At 41.7% G+C, this 23,224-nt stretch overlaps 1 protein-coding gene and 2 long non-coding RNA genes across 16 annotated transcripts in view; 1 reads left to right on the forward strand and 2 right to left on the reverse strand.

The window, feature by feature from the left end:
• Positions 1 to 23,224, reverse strand: part of LOC137633468 (uncharacterized) — a 429,224-nt gene that overhangs the window by 371,466 nt on the left and 34,534 nt on the right. The gene's annotated exons all lie outside the window — the stretch shown is intronic.
• The window catches only part of LOC137633471 (uncharacterized), a 415,554-nt gene that overhangs the window by 371,353 nt on the left and 20,977 nt on the right, over positions 1 to 23,224 (forward strand). The gene's annotated exons all lie outside the window — the stretch shown is intronic.
• LOC137633575 (uncharacterized) lies at positions 49 to 16,415 on the reverse strand. Its single transcript, XR_011042283.1, has 3 exons — positions 16,315 to 16,415; positions 12,059 to 12,197; positions 49 to 170 (listed from the first exon to the last, which is right to left on the reverse strand). It is a non-coding gene; the product is annotated as an uncharacterized lncRNA (long non-coding RNA).

The raw sequence follows: 23,224 nt of genomic DNA on the forward strand, positions 1-23,224 counted from the left end.
GAGAGAGAGAGAGAGAGAGAGAGAGAGAGAGAGAATTCCTCACCAATATCAACCTCCTTTACTTGGAACCAGGCATCAGACGTGCAGTAACGTATATCAACCGAGCAGAAGAGGTCCACCCCACCTCCAACACACGCATTGTGAATGGCAGCTATCACAGGCTTCGGGCACTGGGGAGATGGAAGGTTTCGTTTAATATCAATACGTAAGTTGAGGAATCTGCAAAATGAAAAAGTTTTCATACAAAAAAAAAGGGTTTGACATCACTGGTTACAAAACCTTAATGGGATTAGTTATGGTTTGTATATCCTGTATAAGCAAATGTGTGAAATATAAATATATATATATGTGTGTGTGTATGCAAACAGAGTATGATGAAAATCCAAAGAATACCAAGAGATACCAATAGTTTCAAAATTGACCTGGTGAGTCCAGCCAGTTTTATCAAGCTTCCCAACACAACATTTGAGTCAAATAGAAATATATTTTTTCTCAAAATGTTAAAAATCTCGAAATATCCATTTGAACCCGAGACCTTTAATATGATAAAGCTTCAGCGAAGATAAACACGGCTTGACCTAGGACGAGAGGGGTGGATCAGGCAGTAGGTACTGCCACTTGAAAGTCCCAAGTCATTAAAAGTCTTTTATTTATTCCCATCCGTCATACAAAGCTTTGACCTTTCATTCGATACGTATCCTCGGGAGGCGTGGAAGCCCCTATTGGACTAAACTGACTGGCTTTACTGACCCAGGAATTGTCAATGTACTTTGGTCCTGTAAAAGGAAGGAAAGTCATGACTTATTCAAACTACCTGAGCATAGATATGTTGGAGTGTTAGGAGTCTCCAAATCCTTTGAGGTCGAGTGTCCGGGTGTAACGGAAAAGCCCACGATCTCTCAATCCTTCTCCTTGCAAAGAGCGACTGCTAGAACCCCAAGAGAGAAGGAAGGAAGAAAGGGCCAGATATTCTTACCTTTCATTCTTGGACTTTATTGCACAACATGCTGTGCAGCATCTGCCACAGGTACTAAAGAGGATGTGTCCAGGAAGTGCTGCCTCCAGTACTTGTACCACAGACAGATTCTTCTTGAAGGCGAGGGTAGAGCCCATACTTGACTTTGTTGGGTCGCGCCTTCGAAGCGCCGCAGTGTGGCTTCCTCCGGGGTCGGGTATGTGTGTTTGATGGTTTAGCAAAGCCAAAGGAGGTGTACTCTTAAAAATGGGCTTTTTCACCCTACCAGTGCTAAGGCACAACGTTTTCTGCTTCGGTCCAAAGTGCCGAGCGCTCTTGAGATAACACCCTCACAAGACAGAGAATTAGGTCATGCCAATGTTTAGTCGCATCTAGGAGAGGAAAGAAGCGATGGAGAAGGACTCGAACCTTGGGTCGTGGATTGCTAGGTTTTGTGTCTGTCTTAGCTACGAACTCTGGAACAAGGGTCGTCAAGATCTTCCATCCCTTGTCATGGTTAATAGAATATGAAAGGACATGAAGTTCCCCATCTTTTTCACCAAGACTAGAGCCAGCAAGAAAAAGGTCTCAAGTGTCAAGACACCCGTTTGATCCTCTTCTTAATGGCTTGTACGGCGAGTGTTTAAGATAGCTGAGAAATCTTGAGACGTTCAAGGACAGGACAGGAGAGGACGGGAGTTCTTGAAGCTCCTCATCATCATGGACAGTGCCCATGAAGAGGAAAGGTCCAGCCCTTTCAAGCTGAAGGCTTGGCTCAAGGCTGCCAAAGAGACTGAGATAAGCTCTTCTTGGTGAAGATAGATAAAGACTTAGGCAATTAGTTGCAGAGACTCCCAGTTTATGATGCCAATCACAGAAGATGGCCCACTTTCCATACAAAATAGTTGCTGAGGATCTATGGAAGTATCCAGATATCTCACATAAACCCTTTCGCTGGAAGGCAATGTTGGATAGCCTCCACTGTAAAATAAAAGGGACTTCACTGACTTGTGAAACCTCTGCATATGGAAATGACAAAGAAGGTTGGGCAACTACGATAGTTGTACCGGTACCTCGATCCGGATCACCAGCAAATCTGGAAACCATTCAGCGTGTGGCCACTTAGGAGCCCCCAGGGTTTGCCTGAAATTTGAGGTTGTCAACAGTTTGTGGAGTATTCTAAATAGCAGGCAACAAGATGGAAAGACTCGACTTCTGTCAATTGATCACGATACCCACATGGGTGCAACAAGCTTGTTCAGATCCTGGAGCAACTCTCTCCTAGAGGACGACAAGATCAACCAATCTCTTATAGCAAGAAAAAGGTCATTCAGTAGTTTTTCTTAGTCAGCTGATTTTGGAAACTTAGACTGTGGTAACAAAGACCTTACAAACGTAAACAATGGAACAGACATACATTCTCTGTGTTTTTATTTCATAAGATGATACTGAAATGTGACTATTACATATATAATTATTGAACACTGTACTGTACAATTAAGTAAAACATCAGTAATATTAAAATCCTGTTTATATCAAATACAGCTGTCCTTTTGGGCCACAGAAAAAGGACAAACTTTTAGGTCAATGGAGTAGCCTGGTTGAGCAGTACTGTTCATAAATTAGTGATTGATCAGATTTCAATTTTCTCATTTATGCATACCTACGGATGTGTCTACAGTAAAAATAAATTTTGGATAAAAAGAGGGTTTTAGAGTGTATAATAGGTTTATAAGAGCGTTAGGAGTGTTTATAAAGATTAAATTTATGAAGACAATAAAAAAATATTACAAATCATAAAAGTAATTTATACTATTATTTCTTCCTAGCTATACAAACCTAAGTCCTTTGGTCAGGGTAGATTCTGACAAAACCTGGAAACGGCCAATGTAGAATTATCGAGGTCCTAGCAACTGCCACCCACTATTCCCAGGTGGTCCGGGTCTGACAATGCTCCGAGCCTCCACTTTCCTTTTGCCTGGGACTTGGGGTGGATGCAGCGAGAAGCAAAACCTATAGGTTTAAAGGCCGCTCATGAATGGCAGAGGCAAAGGACAGTGACATTGCCCTATCAAGCAGGACAATGCCCTAGAGACTGACCATATTACATATGATTAGCACCGAAGCCCCCTCTCCACCCATGCTAGGACCAAGGAGGGCCAGGCAATGGCTGCTGATGACTCAGCAGATAGACCTATAGGCTCCCCCCAAACCCACCTCCTTAGGCTCACAAGGACAATGAGGTTGCAGCGACCAAAGGAACTAACGAGTTTAAGCGGGACTCACACCCCAGTCTGGCAATCACCAGGCAAGGACGCTACCGCCAGGCCATCACAACCTTAATTACTTTTAGAATTTGTGATTTGTTCCTAAGCAAATACTGTACAAGCCTTCATCTTTTAATAGGGAAGCCATCCTTACAAGGGATGAAGTTTCGCTCGTCCATTTATCTAGCAATCCAGGATCGTGATGCTAAGTCTGGTAACAAGAGCAAAGGATCCTTGCAACCCATGACCCATGGGTGAAGGACCTATTGTGTGGTAAAGTGGTAAAGGAGTTTTTAATACAAGAATCTATCTTCAGTGAGAGCATAGTTCCTGTTATTAGTTCCTTAATCATCAAACACCCTTCGCCAGAAGTGTGGAGATTCTACACTTAGACTATTTGGTAAAATAACTGCCCATCACTAGTATGCCCACCTGCACCTGTGTCCCTCCCAGCACTATAACGCTTCTTCGGCTGATTCCAAGAGACGGAAGGAAGGAAAAGAAGGAAGAAAGCCAATCTTAGACAAGATGCTTCGACGGCTCGGAAGGAGCGAGGTTGCTACATCACTCGCTGGGCATCTACTGGTACCACAGTGTCCTATGGAGAATGTGTCCAGGGACCTGTGGAAGCAATCCCAGAGATAGTGCACTGTGAAGATGGTCTGTCTTTTCCAAGCTACTGTCTTCAAAACTTGAGCAAGTGAATGGTTGTTTCTGAAGGCTAAAGACCAATGGTTCCTCCTCTTGTTCCTAGAGGGCTCTACTGTGACTTAACAAAGCCAGGAGGAGATGGTATGTCTGGAGATTTTCTTCTTTGTTCTCCTTGCACTAACAAAGAGACTGTACATTGGGTCTACCTGATCTCGTTAGCTGTATGTAGAACCTCACTACCCTTACAGGCCATGGAAGAAAGTCATCTGACTTATCGGTCGTCTCCTTTAGCCATGATACTGATAAGGATTCAAATCTAAAGTTAGTGATCAATGGGTTTTGAGGTTTTGCCACGAATTCGTGAAGGAATGAGAACAAGACCTGTCTCCCCAGCTGAGAAAGTAACACTAAATACGGTAAGACCATCAGGCTCTCTCCCACTTTTTGTTGAAACTAAGGCTAACACTGTCATAGGAGTGAGATCCCTTCGTAAGGATTTATAAGGATTCTTCCAGAGTGACCGAAGGACCCTGGTCACATACCATACCAAACTGATGGTTATTTCTCGCGGGGAACAAGATTCTTCCAAACGACGGGTCAAAGACGATAATTCCCACAAGGAAGAGAGGTCTACTCCTTAGTCTGAAGACTCATCAAGGCTAAGTGATATAGCCTTTAATCACTGAAAATGAGAAGTTTTTCATTCCTCAGGTAAATAAGAAAATCCACAACTAGTAGAATACAGATTTCGAGGAGCGAAACGTTCTTCCCACGACACCAATCAGTGAAGACCGCCCACTTTGCTTGGTAGATAGCTGAAGATGAAGACAGCTAAAGAGAGTTCTTTGCAGTTGGTTGTGAAAAACCTTTCTCTCTGAGAAGATGCCTGATAACTTCCAAAAGTGAAGAGAGAGAGAGCCAGTCCAAGGCAATGTGGTATCTCTCCTTATGCGACTAACATAGGAGGTTGTACAAAGTTAGACTTAGAAGGTCTGGGAGGTTGGGTGTGATGACGGCTCTCATGTTCATTTTCCTTAGGAGACAAATAATACGATGGCCCAGATGCCGAGGCCGTCCCACGGGTGTTGAAACGCGTCCTAAAGTGATGCTGCTGGGTCCGGCACTGATGAGCAATAAACTTCTTGTTTGTTGTTGGGGAACCCCATTAAATCGTGTTTACTCTCTACCAGATAATACAAAGAACATTTTGTGACTGCAACTTGACTGCGATGACTTACATTGTCTACTATCATGTTTCATTTCCCTGGAATGAAACGTGCCCACATGCTTACGATGTTGTCTTCCAACCATAAGTGAATTCTCACCTCCAACTGGTAAAGGGGTCGAGAAACTGACTTCCTTTGCTTGTTGAAATAAGACACTACTATAATATTGTCACTCATCAACAATACTGAGTGATCTTCTACCAAGTCCTGGAAATGAATTAGAGCTAGGTACGTTGCCTTCAGTTCTAAGACGTTTTTATGGACCTCTTGCCAATGTCTGTCGTCCACCGACCTGATGTGGCGTGAGTTAGAATGTGCGTTCCCCTAACTTCTTCTCTGGATACATCTGACAAAAGGATGAGTTCTGGGATAAGAAGCTGTAAGGAGGACTGCTCCATCAGGTTCCTCTCCTGCAGCCACCAGGACAGGTACTGTCAGAATTCCTGTGTCACCTTGACTAGTACAGTGGAACCTCTACATACAATCTTAATTCATTCCGGCACCTGGTTCGTATGTTCAAACGATCGTATGTTGGAGCGAATATTCCCATGAGAATACACTGTAATTTGTATAATTTGTTCTACAGCCCAAAAACCTATGATAACTCCTTAATAAATTACTACACATAATTATACATAACAATAATACAATTGCATTATATAACAACGATGTAAAAAAAGAATAATTATAAAGAAATAAATAAAAAAGGTGTTTTTATTGTCACTTTACATAAGAGACCGGCCAACGCAGGTGTAGGCTTTGCTACGCAGGAGGAGACGGACAGTCGGCGAGGAGGTAGAGATGATGACTGCGATAACGTACCGTAACTTACTCTAACTTACACTACGTGAAGTTTAACCTAACTTAGCTTATTTATTTTTTTTTTATTCTAAATTTTTTTTTACATTTTTTTTTCTTTTTTATTTTTAATTTTCATAACTTTCACTCAATTCAGTCTTAGTTTTCTTTGCTTCACTTTCTTTCTCTTCATCACGATCACTAGACCGCTTCGTAGATTTTTTAAAGAAACTATCGAGAGAAAGTTGCTTGGTACGGCTTTTAAGAATTTTTCTGAAATGGGTTAAGCAGACATCATCGAACTGCGAAACTAAACGGCAAACTTGAAGTTTCTGTGGGTGATAATTATCAACGAAATCTACTGTACCACGTGTTGATGATGTACCAACCGTGTCACACCTTTGTACATAGTAACGACATTTCTTTTTTTTGTATATATATTATGCTTTGTATCTTCGCTCTCCCCTCACACTGATAGGGACCTGAATAAACATGTCTGTTTTTCTCATCGTTAATTGTTAACAGAACTGGTTGTCGGCTGAACATGAAATTGCCTGTTATGCTTTTATGTCCTTTTTGCATGGACTTTATGTATATATAAACTGATGCTCTGTAATAAAGTTACTCAGTTGCTTTCATCCTACCTTCTTAGTCACAGCCTCTCTCAGCCGTCACATTGGTGACCCCGAAGTGACCACCAATGTGACGGGCCGAGAGAGGCTGTGACTAAGAAGGCAGGATGAAAGCAACTTGGTGCTGATTCCCTAGAGGGGGAGAAGATGAAGGAAAAAAAGGCGCGAGTCATTCTACTCATTCTCCCCAGACTAATCCAGGTAACTTTAGCCCTCAACCCTCTGCTATTTGTCCTTCAAGGAGCTTAAGGTGTTTAGACTATTTGTGCAGCAACTATAGGACCAATGGAAAACGTATTCATGTTCCTGTTGATTACATCTTGCAGGTAGTGGGCGGTGAAGGTCGTCTGATGCTTCCACATGCCCTCTTGCAGTACCTGCGCCACAGAGTAGTTCTTTCGAAACGCCAGGGACATTGCAATGCCCCCCGACATCATGAGCTCCGGGTCGGAGGAGGGTCAGGATTAAGAGTAAGGTCAAAGACCTTGCAAACCCAAGAAAAAATTGTATTCTTTGCGACTCATCTCTTGACCTTCCCCATGCAGACAAACATTGCTGACACACGGGGTCGAGCTGCTGCTTTTCTTTTAAGGTAACACCTCAGACTCTTCACTGGGCAAAGTTCCAGTTGGTCTGGATCTTTGGTAAAAGAAAAGAGACTCTCAATCCTAAAGGAACTCAATCTAGGATCTGATACCTCCGGACTTTGAGTCTTAGCAATGAACTCGGGGACAACGCAGAGTATTACCTCTCTCCATCCCCCTGAATGGGAAATGTTGTATGATAGACCATGCAGTTCACGGACTCTCTTGGCTGAGGCCAAAGCAAATAAGAGCACCGTCTTCAAGGAAAGGTGGTAATCTGTTGGCTGGCGTTATGGTTTGTAGGAGGGACCCTTCAGGGACTGAAGGACATGAACCACGTTCCAAAGAGGAGGTACAACTTCCAACTGGGGAAGAGTAATCTCAATGCTGTATAAATAGAGAAAGTTCCAACAAGGAGGAAATATTTATTCCTTTCAGTTTAAAGGTGAGACCTGAGGCTGAGTGGTAGCTTTTGACTGCCGAAGCCGAGAGAAGCATTTCTTCCCAAAGGTGTACAAGCAACTCCGCTGTTGTTGGAATAGAGGCATCGAGGGGAGTGATACCCCTTCCACGATACCAACCTCAGAAAACAGAGCACTTAGCCTGGTAGACTGACGCTGAAGAGCATCTGAAGTGTCTTGACGCCCTTTCCGCAACTCGTTACAAAAATCCTCTCAGAAAGGAGATGCTGGACTGTCTCCAGGCATGAAGTCGAAGCAAAGCTATAGCTCTGTGGAAGATGTTGGCATGTGGCTGTTTGAGTAGATCATGTCGTGGAGGAAGTTCCCTCGGAAGCTCCGTCACGAGCTGCAGAATGTCCGGGAACCACTCGGTGTGATGCCAAAGCGAAGCTATTAGGGCCACTGATAAGTTCTTGCTTATCCTGAATTGGTTAAGAACTTTTCTCATCAGACAGCATGGGGGAAATAAGTACACATCGATGTTGGCCCACTGTTGTTGGAATGTATCTTGCCACAGAACCTGGGAGTCCGGGATTGGGGAAAAGTAGAGTGGGAGCCTGAAATTCAGGGCTGTCCTGAACAGGTCCACAGTCGGGGAACCCTACAAAGTCAGGACTTTGTTGGCTACTAGATGATTCAAAGACCACTCGGAGCCCACTATCTGATTCGCTCTGCTTAGATTGTCTACAAGCACATTCCTTGTGCCTAGAATGAAGCGAGCAGATAGAAACACTGAGTTGTCTTCTGTCCATCCGAGTATCTCTACTGCTAAATGCCGCAGGGGCAGTGAAAAAATACCGCCTCGCTTGTTTAGGTAAGCTACTACCGTGGTGTTGTCACTCATCAACACAACGGAGTGACCCGCAAGGAACTGGTGGAACTGTTGGAGGGCAAGGAAGGCTGTCCTCATCTCTTAGAGATTTATATGCTGGTAGCTTTCTGATTCGGACCACAGACCAGAGATGGTGTGGTGCAGCATGTGGGGCTTCACCCTCCTATTGAAGCATCTGAAAAAAAGCATCAATTCCAAGGGAGGGACGAGAAGATCAACCTCCTTGCGGAGGCTCTTGTCTGCAAACCACCGCCTGAGGTCCGTCTGTATCTCTGGCCCAAGACAAACTAGGGTGTCTAGGAATCAGAGGCCTGATTCCATTGAGACTTGAGTCGCTACTGGCAGGATCGCATTCTCAGGCGACCGTTGGGTACTAGACGGGACAGAGATAATAGGTGGCCTAAAAGACTTAACCAGCTCTGCGCTGGTAGCACTTCTCGTCTGAGGAAGGACCATGCTACCTTCCTCAGCCTCTGAATTCTTTCTTCTGATGGAAATGCTTTGTGCCATTTGGTGTCTATTATCATGCCCAGGTATACCAGTCTTTGAGAACGTAGCAGATGAGACGTCCAGGTTTATCATGATCCCCAGATCTTGGCAAAGCCTTAGAAGTCTGTTTCGGTGTTGAAGAAGGGTCGCCACCGAGTCTGCTAGAATCAGCCAGTCGTCCGGATATCTTACAAGACGGATGCCGATTCTGTAAGCCCAAGATAACACAAGGAAGAACACTTTCAAAAGACCAAAACACAACACCTTGAACTGGTCTTGTTTCTGATTGAACATGATTCTTATATACTTCCTGGAAGACAGATGGACTGGGATCTGGAAGTATGCGTCCTTGAGATCCAGTGTAGACGTCTTATCGCTTGTCTGACTGTGTCAGCTGTCTCCATCCAGAACGAAGTTTGATTGACAAACTTTTTCATGGGTGAGAGCTCTATAACTGGTCTCCAGCCTCCAGATACCTCTTTCTCAAGAAAGAGTCGACTGAAGAAGCCTGGGGATCCATTGAGGACCTCTTGGAAAGCACCCTTCTCCAATATGGTTTGGACTTTGGCCCAAAGGGCCAGCTCTTTTGCGCATCTCTTCACATAGGAGCTCATAGGGACTGGATCCCGAGTCAGCGGAGGCAGAGATCAAATGAACGGGATGTGATACCCTGAATGAATCACATCGACTGTCAAAGGTTCGGCCCCAAGCTGCAGCCACCTTCGCAAGCGGCTTTGCAAGCATCAACTCACAGGTGGATAAGTGGGAGGATTGCCGGTCCTAGCAGGATTGGCCTCTGCCAGATCCCGTTCCCTCTACCTTGAAAGGACTTACCAGACACATTAGGGCCCTGCCGTCTTGGGATCCTAGCCCCATTCATCTGTGGTTTGGAAGAAGACCGTTTCTTCTGTGACAGAGGTTGGTACGGCCGTGATGTCAAGGCATTTTGTAGGAAGGAGTCCTGGTTAGACTTCCACCACTCGCTTGACGTCTACCGGCACGAAAAGAGAACTTCCATAGAAAGAGGAGGTTCTCAGCCTAGCAACCTCAGCCTGTGGGAGCTATCAATGGAACTTCTCAATGGTCGAATAGCGTCTCTTGAGGATGGTATTCGCCCACAGGTTGACAACCTGGAGGGAGAGGAACTTAATCGTCCTGGTGCCGGACAAGAGGAAGGTTTCCATCAACCTCCTTGTGGACTCACAAGACCAGTCCTGAGACCTGATCAAGTGGCCCACAGATACCAACCAAAGGTCCAGCTAAGAAGTAGCCTGTATGGCATACTTCGCAACTTTCTCCTGGTTTGTGGCAAGCAGTTGGCGAGACTGGAAGTCATCTCGTCTTGAGAGGAGGTTTTCCTGAACAGGGATACGATCTCTCTTGGCCAAAAAATGTCTGGTAATGAGATCTCTGGGGGTCGTCATAGTGAGAGCCCAAAGGCTCCACGACACACGAGCCTGAAGGCTCTGAGTCACGAGAACCCCAGGGTTCAACATAACGAGGGCCCTAAAGTCCAAGGTCACAAGAGCACGAAGGCTCACGGTCACGAGAACCAAGAGATTCAATGCGACGAGAACCTGCAAAACCCCATGTCACGAAAAACCGAGGAGTTCTGCATAACATGGTCCCTGGAGACCAAGGTTATGAGAGCCCGAAGGCTCATCAAGACAGGAGCTAGAAGGCTCAAGGTTACGAAACCCGAAGGCTCATCCTAACGGAAGTCCTGCGAGCCCGAAACTCGGCGTAACGAGAACCCAAAAGCACAGGGTTCAGGAGCCCAGAGGCTCAGCGTAAGCGTCATAAGAACCAGAAGGAATCACGAGACGAGAACATGAAGGTTCAAAGAGTCATCTCATTATGTCAGGGGGAGGAGCACACACGGGGTGGCGAGGGGTCAAAAACTCCTTCACTTGACAGACCCCCGAAGGGAAACGTCAAGCAGATTCCTCAGGGGAGGACTCGGATCACAAGCCTGGTCTCTTAAGGGAGAGAAAAGTTCTCTCAAAGGAGAGAAAATTTCTCTCAAAGGAGAGAAAATTTCTCCCGAAGGAGAACTGTGCCTAGGACTATGGTTTCCCCCAGAACTAGCGGGAGAAGTATAGGCGTAATCCACATGCTGGTCACGAATTACCCTCTCTCGTGGAAGAGAGAGATATTCTCCCAAAGGAGGAACATGCCTAGGACCTTGCTCTCCCTCCATACCCGGAGGAGAAGTATAGTCTTCGGCTTCAGCCACAGGAGACCAAAAGTCAGACTGGTGGAAGGCTCCACCTCCGAGAGAGTTGGAGTGCGCTTCCTCTCACCCCCCCCCCCCCAACTAAAAGAGTTCGAACAGAACTTCCTTCGAAGGGGGACCATCAACGACCAAAGATGGCCAGAAAACTAACAAATCAGAAAGAGAGCAGGCACTCCCTAGGGGAAGGGGCAGGACTGAATAGCTAGGGGAAACAGCACCATCTTTTGGCCAACAAGGTTGACCTGGAGTTAACAGGGCTGCACTGCTAATCAGCCGTTCCCCAGTGAGGACCGGCAGAGGAACAGATTCAGGATGAGATCGAGTAGTCAAAAAAGGAGTCCAAGATTTCTTCGACTTTGAGGAAGACCTTGAAAGCGAAGAATCTCACTTCGACTTCTTTTTCCTGGGCCCATATCTCTCCCACTGGGAGGCAGACCACTCCCTTCACTCATCACAGGTGTTGTCCAGATCACACTGATGGTCCTAGCAAGCCGGACACAGGCTGTGGGGTCCCGTCTCAAGGGAGGACATAATGGTACTGCAAGAGCGGCCTTCGGGACCAGGACAGGTATGCATGGAACAAGGTGTACACACAGTTGGAAAAGTAAAAGCATAAAAGTATAATTCAAATGGCTAGTCTTGGCGGGAGAGAGCGGCAATGTCCATCTGCCACCGAGCCAGAAAGCAAAATGGTTGCTCAGCAAAGGTGTGTGAGTGAGCATGTTAGCCAGCTACCCCTACCACTAACTAGTGGTTGGGGTGGTTTTCCCTGGCTAAAGTTATCATGGCTCGTCTTTCGGCGAATTCCCCTATAAATAGCGGAGGGTTTGTATTTAGGGAGAGAACAACTGACTTTTGATATAACTGTGATAAGGTTGAAATACCTTTTCCATGAACTATCAAATTTATGTGAAGGGCTAAAGATACCTTTTCCTTGAAGCTTCTCTTCACATAGACGTCCCCTCATTGATGCATCCGCCTCCCATCTGACCTGAGGAGACAAAATGTGACGTGCCTAGAGCTTTGCATATGGCGTCGTACATCTTCGATGTCATGGCAAAAGGTCCTGAAATTGTCAAATGGATATCAGTGGGTAATAATACAGTACAGTTATCAGTACCATGCAATGTATAAAATATAGTAATGCATCTAAACACGTACCAGATCTATGTATATGCATAAAGTATATCTATCTTCAGAGTAAAATTGTTAATCAATATCATCTAAAAAATATCCGCGATCTAAGACAGTCTAATGGGTTTTCAGTTTATTTGCTGTTGAAATTAAGATCAATTTCAGTGAAAGCACATTACAGTATTTATTACAGGAAAAACTATATGATCAAAATTTTGTCACGTCCATAACTCCAATTTTACCTCTTTTTCTCTGATGCAAGCTCGCTTCGTTAGTGATTAAACATGACCTCATTGCTCAAATGTTCTGGCAGGCGGAACGTATTGCTATTGGCGTCAGCCCGTGGGCTAGTATTTCAGGGTTATCAATTATACAAGTTAGATTTGATTCCCTCGATAATCATAACCCAGTGATTCATGGTTATTGGTTTAAATGAACGTAATAATTATTTATTAAAATTTGCTTGAAATTACTGAAATAGTTTTGGGAAAATTTTGTTAATGGAAAATAAAACCGGTTTCATTGTAGTGTATTACAGGGCAATGTAACCTAGGAAAGCAACTACTTTTTCTTATAGAAAAAATTACGCTCTCTTCGAAAATGACACTCGTTCCCGTCGCAAATGAATAGTTTCAGAAATATATATACATCGGGGTTTTGGGTGGGGAAAACATACTGGGGAATCGATATATAATCGTAAAACAAGCCTTTTCTTCTCTATACATTACCTTCTTGAAATTATAATAATCGGAGGAAAATACAAAACAGTATATCTGGATAAACTTTGGAGGCGCCGTTGCAAAGACTGTCTCATGAAAAAATACAGAAACCAGTGCTGCCAACGTCCGATGTAGATCAAACGTTAACATTCCATGCCAACATTAGCACCAGTACGTTCGTTTGTTCGTGCATACCAGTTTCGCCCTGCGCAGAAACTCCTCCCCCCTATGCAGAAGCTTTTTCCCATTTCATTATCCTATTCCTTTTAAAATCATCTCATTTTATATTCCCATTCAATATTATTTATCATTCATTCTATTTTATCTTCCTAAATTGGGTTTATTTCTTTTGTTATTTCCTTTTCACTGCCCGGTTTCACATAAATACTTTCCCTGGACTAGTTTCCCTACCCAGTTCATTTATGTTTACCCTCTAGACTCCCTTATTTTTCTGTTAACCAATCAGGAACCGATACGTATTCAATGTTTACACAAGGGGGTTGACAACTGATATTTCCCTACCCCCTTCCTTTGTCTCTTTAAGTGGACTGTTCATTCCTCTTCCACGAAGCCCTTTTCCTTTGTAACCTTTGAACTAGTCAGGTGTCCGACATTTCGAGTGAGATTTATTTTTTCGTATTTTATGATGGAGGAATTTATAGATACTTGTAACGGCTGCAGTACTCCGTATCTAAAATCATTTGCTAAATTCCATGGTGATTTTTGTGATTCTTCTGCCAATGTTGATATTTTCCTGAAAACACACAATGTAATTCCTCAACGCTTGCAGTGCCCCAAGTGCCGTTCCCCCCTATCTTACAGGAAAGCTATTCACGTGTTTTATTGCAATACCGAATCCACCATACCTAAAACCAAAAGGAAACGTCGTTGTGGTTATACCGTTACTTCCTATAAAGGTACATTTTTGGGAAAAAGTCGTCTACCCCCATGGAAGACTCCCGTGACCCGCAAGTTTCGGCGTCTTCTTCGTAAAGGTAAGGAGAATTTTACCGTTTTCAGTAAATACCTGAGGTTTGTGACCTGTCATACTACTAGGATAGGTTAGGTGGGTTTGTTAGGTTCTGTGCCCTTTTGGACTTTTTATATATTGAGTAAAACTTACATGGAGTAATTATTTAAAATACGTATGGAAATATCTATCATTGCTATCGTTAGTAATGTCATAGTACCGTTGGTAACTCTGTGTACCATACGTCATCGTTGGTAACACTGTGTATTATTGGTAACGTTGCTAATGTTATCGTTCGCAGTACATTCGTTTAAAAGAAGTGACACCGTTGAAGAAATGCTCATATTTAAATATTTTAACACAAAATATATGACATCAGTGATTATATTTGACCATTTTAACAGAAAATATGTTTTCCTGTAGGAAATAACGTGATCTAACCGGTTTTCACCTTCATTTCATCCATAATAACAGCATCCAATTCGGCAACTTAAAGTTAGCCGAATTGGTTGACCTGTTTGTTTCCGATTGAAATGAACATCAAATTCAGTTAAATCACGTTATTTACTATAGGAAAACATATTTTCTGTTCGAAATCTCACACTGTAATACAATACAAAATTACCATAAAACCTAAATGTTATACTTAGTGAAATAAACATCTCTTTTCCTTAAATTCTGTATCTCCATTAACAGTGGCTGCCGACAGTAGGCCATGGGGTTCAAAACACTATTTTTAGAGATCTAGGTTAATGTCTAGGAGAGGGCCGCATGAAGATATCACTGATATTCAATTTATTTTTAATAGAATATGTAGGAATGTATGTATATAATGGTATACCAGTGAGATAATCTAGTGAAAATCAATAATAGTCGAAATATCGACGATCAAACTCACGCTACTCTTGTCTTCCTCCCAGATTTTTCTAAGTCTGTTGTTATTGTTGACTGTGTCTTATTTTTGCTCAAATGAGCCCTGTAACCACTATAATCCGCAGACAAACTAGTCCACTATGACGTTTTCACGTTTGGCCAATCACAGTGCGACAATACATTTTCTTTCCCAATGACGTCTTCACGTTTGGCCAATCACAGTGCGACAATACATTTTCTTACCCATCACAGTTCGACAATACATTTTCTTACCCAGCCATTTTATTTCGTTCCTAGACATCGAGGCCGTAGTAAGCACGTCATCTGATATTGCACAAGAAGTTGAAATTCCATCTTCTTGTCCTGACTGTTTCCTAAGTTACAGTGAATTTGTTCTTACTTATTCGGGGTTATATTGAAAAACTAGTGGATTTGTGCCAGAGACACAATTTAATTTTACAAAATAAAAATTGTCCTGCATGTCAGGGAACCTTCGCAACGGCTTCACGTTTTCCTCAAAGCAGCAGCACATCTTTATCAACCAACAGGTTAAGGTAAGCTTCATTAATTTATGGAGTATATTATAATGGTGATAGTATAACGATGTATACAGCAGTACCATCACTTTGGATTTGGTTTGATGGATGTGTTAGGTAGTGTCCTTAAGGGGGGGTCGCAGGGGGGCGGAGCCCCCCCCCTGGTAGGGGTACAGGGCTATTAGGCTAGGTTAGGTGGGTGTATAAGGTTCGGTGGTGCCCTGAAAATCACTGTGGCCTTAAGGGGGGGTCGCAGGGGGGGGGGCGAAGCCCCCCCCCCCTGGTAGGCCTAGGTAGGGGTACAGGCCCCCCAGGGTAGGTTAGTTGGTTGCATTAGGTTCATTAGTGCCCCGAAAAATCACTTTTCTCATCCTCCCCCCACCCCAAAACCGCACTTCCCACTGGGGTCCCCCATAATTGTAGTAGTAGATTTATGCTTACATTTTGTGTGTAAGAGTTAAGTCTTAGTTTCTTTTTTATTCATTTCCTCATGTTTCTATGCAATGTGCAACAATAATCTGGTTGTTTTTTGCCGTTTTTCGTCGTTAATACTTGAAAAACGGGTGCGGCCTTCTCCTAGACATTTACCGAGATCTAATAGATTATGTAAGTCCCAATGTCCTAATTAATATTGTACTAAACTACAATATAAAAAACCCAATAGGGAACAAAATACGCAGGGTTAAAGTGAAAATTGAATTCTGTACAATTTTGTGAATTAGCAACCTCCATTCGGTTAGTCACTCCTATACATTGCATGAAATGACCAAGCAATATTAATAACTAAGCACAGGTGCTGTTGTGGACCAATGGACGCCATACAACAAAACTTGCATAGGGTCACCGTATGGGATTTAGGTGGTCCTGTCATAAATTGAACTCGTACATTGGAAAACATATTTACGTAATAAAAAACAACAATCATAAGATTAATTTGTAATACAAACTTACTTTGGTACATAATAGAGGAGGAATTGAAGAAGAATTTACGAAAATCGAAGAATTAACTTGGGGGAGATTCGAGTAGTCCGCCATGAATGATAGATTGTTTGTTTACATTGACACAGTGATGCCAGACGAGTTAGTCTAAAAATCCCCAAACTCATGATGAAAAATCCCCAAAACAACCCAAAAATTCCCATTTCCACATATATATTTTCTTCTAATCTTGTAACTTTATACTATTATATAAATGACTCACTTCATATGAGTGCAAGCAAACTAATTACAACATATATAGGCTAAGGATTTACTCATCTAGGGATAAATCTCTATATCTGGCAACACTGGCCTTGGCTTAGCTGGCCAAAGCACCTTGCTCAACGAAAATCCCTAGACTCAAAATTTTCCCCAAATCTGAGCCAATTTCCCCATTTTATTCGTAGACAAGATTTGAAATAATTGTTACATATACTTCTGCATCTTCCTAAAATATACTATATTTTGTATTTTCTTTCATAGATAGTATTCTTTTCAACCAAAAACGTTAGAATTTAGATTACAACAGATAATTAGAACAATCTGAACTACAAGATTTTTCCCAAGATTCACTAGAAATTCCTTATTTTGGGACAATTTCCTTAAAAGTAGGGGTCCCTTGTGCGACGTATTTCTGGTGCATTTCAGGGTCAATGCAACGGCTCCTCTGATAATCAAAAGAGATTTAAGTCTTTATCTTTCTTTTAGTTTCTTTTGTCTTTATCTTAAGATCGTCTTTAATAAACTCTCTCTCTCTCTCTCTCTCTCTCTCTCTCTCTCTCTCTCTCTCTCTCTCTCTCTCGAATCTGAGGCGAAATTCTTCACCATTCTTATTTCCTCCAAATGAAAATTATTAATAATAAATAGAATTTTTAACTTCTTCGCCCAAAAGTTTAGAGAGAGAGAGAGAGAGAGAGAGAGAGAGAGAGAGAGAGAGAGAGAGAATCAAATACGAACAACTGTCACAAGATTTCTCGTCTTAGAAATGTTCGATTTTTCTTGACGTCGACTTCGTTTACAATATATCTAATGGCCGTTATATAAATAAAATGATATAAATCCCAACTTTAAATAAGGAATTTAGGCTTTTAGTGTAGGCCTATGAGTGCTTATGATAAGCCTAAAAAGTTCAATTTGATAACTAATTATGAGAAGTCGAAGTTAAATAATTAGACATTCGAACACGAAAAAGATTTATTTAGCGAATATTGTAAATTAAGAATTTCATTTGTAAAACTAGACCTACGCCATTGTTTTTATGTAAATTTTCTCTCGATATTTAAACAAAATGTACAGAAATTTGTAAGATTTCCCTTGACCAGAGAAGATAATTATGTATCTGGCAGTTAGTAAACTGTAGCTGGTCGCAGCCAAGGCCAGATGAGACATGTAGGTGTAGCAACCTCATCCCTCGTTCTGTGTCTAAGATTATTATACATTTGGCAACAAGTTTCGATGAGGACGAGCTGTGATTGGCTGAAATAAAATGGAGTTCTGTGATTGGTTGATTCGAAATGGGTGGAGGGTATAAATAGGAGGAGCCAACCAGTTGGCACTCAGTAGAGGGGGAGGGGAGGGTGGGGGTAACAAGGGGAAGGGAAAAGGGGGGGGTGGGATTGGGGCTTTGGGATGGGGGTGGGATGGGGCAGGGTGGGGCTAGGGTGGGGTTGGGCTGGGGGAGGGATGAGGGCTAGGGTGGGGGAGGGTTGGGGATTAGGGTAGGGTGGGAATGGGTTGGGATGGGGGAGGGTTGAGGGTTAGGGTAGGGTAGGGTGGGGGGGGTAAGGTGGGAATGGGTGGGGGGTTAGGGGAAGGTGGGACCGAGTTGGGCTGGGGGAGGGTGGGAATGGGTTGGGGGTTAGGGTAGGGTAGGGCTGAGGGAGGGTTGGGGGCTGGGATTGGGTTGGACTTGGGGAGGGATGAGGGCTAGGGTGGGATTGGATTAGGCTGGGGGAGGGTTGGGGATAGGCTAGGGTGGGAATGGTTTGGGCTGGGCGTTAGGCTAGGGTTGGGCTTGGAGAGGTTGGGGGTAAGACTAGGGTGGGAATGGGTTGGGCGGGTGGAGGGATGAGGGTTGGGGGCTAGGATAGGTTGGGCTGGGGTAGGGTGGCACAGGTCTGGGGGGCTTGGGTAGGGGTAAAGTGGGTGGAGGTAATGTAGAATTGGGTAGTGTGTGGTTATGGGCAGGGTGGGTATGTGTTGGGGCTCTGAGGTTAGGGATATGATCAATGGCCCAGGGAAGACCAGGCAATGGCTGCTGATGAGTCAGCAGGTAAACCAACAGGCTCCACCACACACCATATCCTTACCTCACATGGATGGTGAGGTTGCAGACACTACAAGAAACATCTAAGCAAAGAAATTAATTGTTAGTGTCATGTAAGACCTATAAGTTTATCATTTAGTTTATAATAAAACATAATAAACTCCATTTGGGAACTCAATTTATGATTTGACAAATCTCGTTCTTTCGTTTTAGATGATCTCAGCCTTAAAATAAGGGGTGAGGGGGAGGGACACATTGTTGCAACCATTTCTTAAGTATTTGCGTTCGTATGTGTTCAAGTTTGACTTCATTTGGACAAGTATTTATAATACCAGTTGTTCCCGGTACATATATGCTTAAATTCAACAAAAAACACCTTATTCATAATTATTAAGAATTACCAGACTCACTTTACTTTATAATTGTTTCATATAAATTTAACAAATGAAGACGAAGTCAAATCACTTCGAGCATTCGTTCGAGTTATGATTTGACACAAGTGTAGCAACAATAGTGTTCTATTTGCGTTCGTATGTCTTCGATTTTGACTTCAATTTAACATAAGTAATTCCACATATATTATTTGCGGTATAACTATCATTGAATTCATCAAAAGACCTCCATAATTTTATTGCAGCATTACAAACCTTAATTTTTGTTGTAATTGTAATGAATAAATATCATAAATGAAGACAAAGTCAAATCCCTTTGAACGTTCGAACCCATCAGCCTTGAATTACAGACGAGAGAAATCTCAATCTTCATTTCATCATCATTAGTTTTATAATTCAAAGGAAAATGTCATTAGGAACAACAACATAAGAAACAACATCCCAAGATAAACAACACTGAAACAACAGGAATTAAGATATCTAGAAAATACAACAGTGAAGGTTTTATTCACACCAAGAAAAAGAACATTAGAAGGAAAAACATAGAAAACAACACCGATGGAAAAAATGACAATATTAAGAGCAATAATTCCAGGAACAACAACAGTAGCAACAACACCAAGAACAACAACAACAGCACAGAACAACATCAAGAGCAACACACACCAATACGAAAACAGTATCAAGAACAACTGCAGCAACAACATCAAGAACAACAACAGCACAGAGCAACAACATCAAGAACAACACACACTAATACAAAAACAGTACCAAGAACAACTGTAGCAACAACATCAAGAACAACAACAGTAGCAACAACATCCTAAACAACAATCAGCAAATACATCAAGAACAAGAACACAGAACAACAACTGTACTATCAACATCATGAATAACAAACACCAAAACAACAACGGTAGCAACAACAATTAAGGTTCAAGTTCTGGAGAGAGAGAGAGAGAGAGAGAGAGAGAGAGAGAGAGAGAGAGAGTCAAAGGAGTTCTTGTCTCAGAGTCCAATCGTTTGATTTCATTTAGCGTCGGCTTCGTTTGAAATTTAGTTTTAAATCTGTAAATCATAACTTTATTTAAGTAACTTGTGCTTTATTTTTGTTTATGTCTTATTTAATTTACTTGAATAATGGCTATTTTATTATTAAAACTATAAAACGTTCATAATAATAAATATTTATGCAGAGTCGTAGTTAGAACTAAAGACATTCGAACACCAAATACGTCTTTCTCGCGATCAGGAGAAATTGAACGGATTTGATATGTAAAACTAGGCCTACGTAGTTGTTTTCTATGTAATTTCCTCTATTTGAATAATGTTGGCATAATTACACGAGAAGATAGTTATTTTTATTGCTGTTTGTCTAGGAGTAACCTAATTGTTATTGTAAATGTGAGTGCGTGCGTGTGTTTGTGCAAGGCTAACACCTTGAACACAGTCGATTCCTAATGTTGCATCTTTTGATCTTTTTTAGACTTTAATAGATCTATAATTTAGGAACATATATTTGGAAATTTATATTTTATAAAAGCGGGGGAAATAATATAGATATTATAACAAAGTAAGCAATAAATGATTCATTATAAACAAAATAGAAATATTGACGTTTCATAAATCGAAGGATTCGAGTGACAGATGAGCAGCGTTGCCAAATTTCCTCCTAACTACATTATTTCCCTTACTAATATTGATACTGGATTTGACATTTACATTTGGCATCAGGGGTATAAGGACTGTGGATATGAGAGAGAGAGAGAGAGAGAGAGAGGAGAGAGAGGAGAGAGAGAGAGAGAGAGAGTAGGCCTATGCTGTCTTTGAGAGCTTGGGTGTCTTTTACTAATTTTTAGCTGCTAAATACGATGTCAGGATCATAAAAGCCTTATTTTCCTCTCGGTGTTTAAAGGTTACTCATGAATGGCACAAGCAAGGGTCAGTGACAATGCCCTAGAGACTGACCATATACACAGATGATCGGCGCCCAAATCCCATCGCCACCCAAGCTAGGACCGGGGAGGGCCAGGGAATGGCTCACGATGACTCAGCATGTAGACCTATAGGTCCCCCCCAAACATCCAATTCTTAGCTCGCAAGGATGGCGAGGTTGCAGACACCACAAGAAGGTTGAGCGGGCTTCGAACCCCAGTCCGGCAGATGGACAGGCAGTTGGTAATGAGGAGTCATCTTATATGCTCAGAAGTCTATGAACTTTTCATTATAATTTGTCTTTCCTGAAGCGTTTTTAATGGTGACATTCCCAAAGTTGTGATGTGTAATAAGGGACAGGCGCCAAAAGGCTGGATAAGTAATTAGGCCTCTGTGAGTGTGTGTGCACGAGTGAAGTAGCAAGATACTTATTCTCTATCCCTTGAGAGATAGACCTTAGGCCAGGGTCTAGGGCCTGCGCAAGTCTGGGCCAATTCTGCTCAATAGTTCATGACTTTAAAAATAGCTGCCACATTAGGAAGAGGCTAACTCTGAAAATACTTTAACAATTTGAACCAAATTTGGTGGACATAAAAATTGCAATATAAATGACCTTGGCTTTGACCACAAGGTCATAGGACAATTTTTTTTGAAAAAAAATTTCGTTTTAGAATTTTTTGAAAAATCTAGTGTGCTGGACAGTCCGATTTCATTAAAAAATGAATCTGTTCGTGAGTAGTAAGGGTTACCTGGTTAAAAACTGTACTTTAGGCCTCTTTGTAGACTTATAAACAATAATACACTATTTCCAATCTTTTTATGTTTTCATTATCCCTAAAAGCATATTATGGGGAAATTGGTGTGTGAAGTTCTTTCTAATATTTGCTTCAGAAATTCTGATGTTCTCTAGTTATTATTATTATTATTATTATTATTATTATTATTATTATTATTATTGTCTCAGTAATATTTTTGTATCACCTAGAAAAAATGCAGTTGAAACTTACTCGAATTCTATGTCCAAATATTTCATTTCCTTTTGAAGTTTTCGAGATTTTTTTGGTAGATCATAATTTTCCTTTTAATTGTTTCAACGCTAATCTTTTACTTACGATTTTGCCTTCAATTTCACTTTTTTTTCTTTTCCTTTTGAGCTTATATAAAGTTATATTTTTTTACTTCTCTCTCTCTCTCTCTCTCTCTCTCTCTCTCTCTCTCTCTCTCCGGGGTAACATTTAATGTTTATTTTGCTCAAAGCTTCTTATTTTAGTAGAATTTTGTTCCATTTGTTTTTTTTTTTCGATGCCACAACCTTTTTTTCTAAAATATTAGAAAAAAATTCCCTCTGAATATCATTCAGAAAATGAATGGCAGCTGGTGAGCACTGGACAGTGGCCGGGCTTCCGACTTCCCTTTCTTATATTTTCTGTTACCTACTTAACCACAAACACATGTTCCTCCTATTGAAACTAACCACCCATTTCCAATTCACCAATCAAAGCTGTCCTTCTTAATTCAACCAATGATATGTTGCCTCGTTTCAATTTCTGTTTCATACCCGTAAAACTTATGTTACCAAATGAAAGATGAATTCATCACTTTTAGAATTATTTGGATGAATTATGTTAGACAAATTGTTTGGAAGGATGTTGAAACACCTATGACTTTTTTGGCCCTGATTGCAAACAACTAGAGTTGACTAACTACCAGGTATTTAATAATGTTCCTTGGTCTAGACCATTCTTGAGGTAAGATACACCGTTATGTAATAAATGTTGACATTTATAGAAATGATAAATCTGAAGGTGAGTCTAGTACTACATGTAACAGCAGCTCAATATCTTGTTAAGATTGAACCACTAATCACAAGAGTGTTATGAAGGATCGATTAGGGGCAGATAAGTAGATCTTCTCTTACTGTATCTTAAACTTATCATAGATAAGCAAATAAAAACTATAAAATCTTGCAAACGCTTTGAATTACTCAGAGAAAGTTTGGATGTACTCCGTGACTTACAACTTAAAAATGTCCAGCTTAAATGAACTTCTCTCTCTCTCTCTCTCTCTCTCTCTCTCTCTCTCTCTCTCTCTCTCTCTCTCTCTCTCTCTCTCTCTCTCTCTCCTAACTATTGCCTTTTGTGGCTATAAAACCCCTTGCTGGCAAAAAGCGTAAGGCACAAACTAAAAACAAAATAAAGGAGTAAAGTATGATTTCATAGACCCATAAAACTTATTCAAATTTCACTGTATATAATAAAAAAGAACATTGCAATAATTTTCTCTTCTAAAA

The sequence above is a fragment of the Palaemon carinicauda genome, chromosome 43, assembly GCF_036898095.1.
Source record: "Palaemon carinicauda isolate YSFRI2023 chromosome 43, ASM3689809v2, whole genome shotgun sequence".
NCBI lineage: Eukaryota > Metazoa > Arthropoda > Malacostraca > Decapoda > Palaemonidae > Palaemon > Palaemon carinicauda.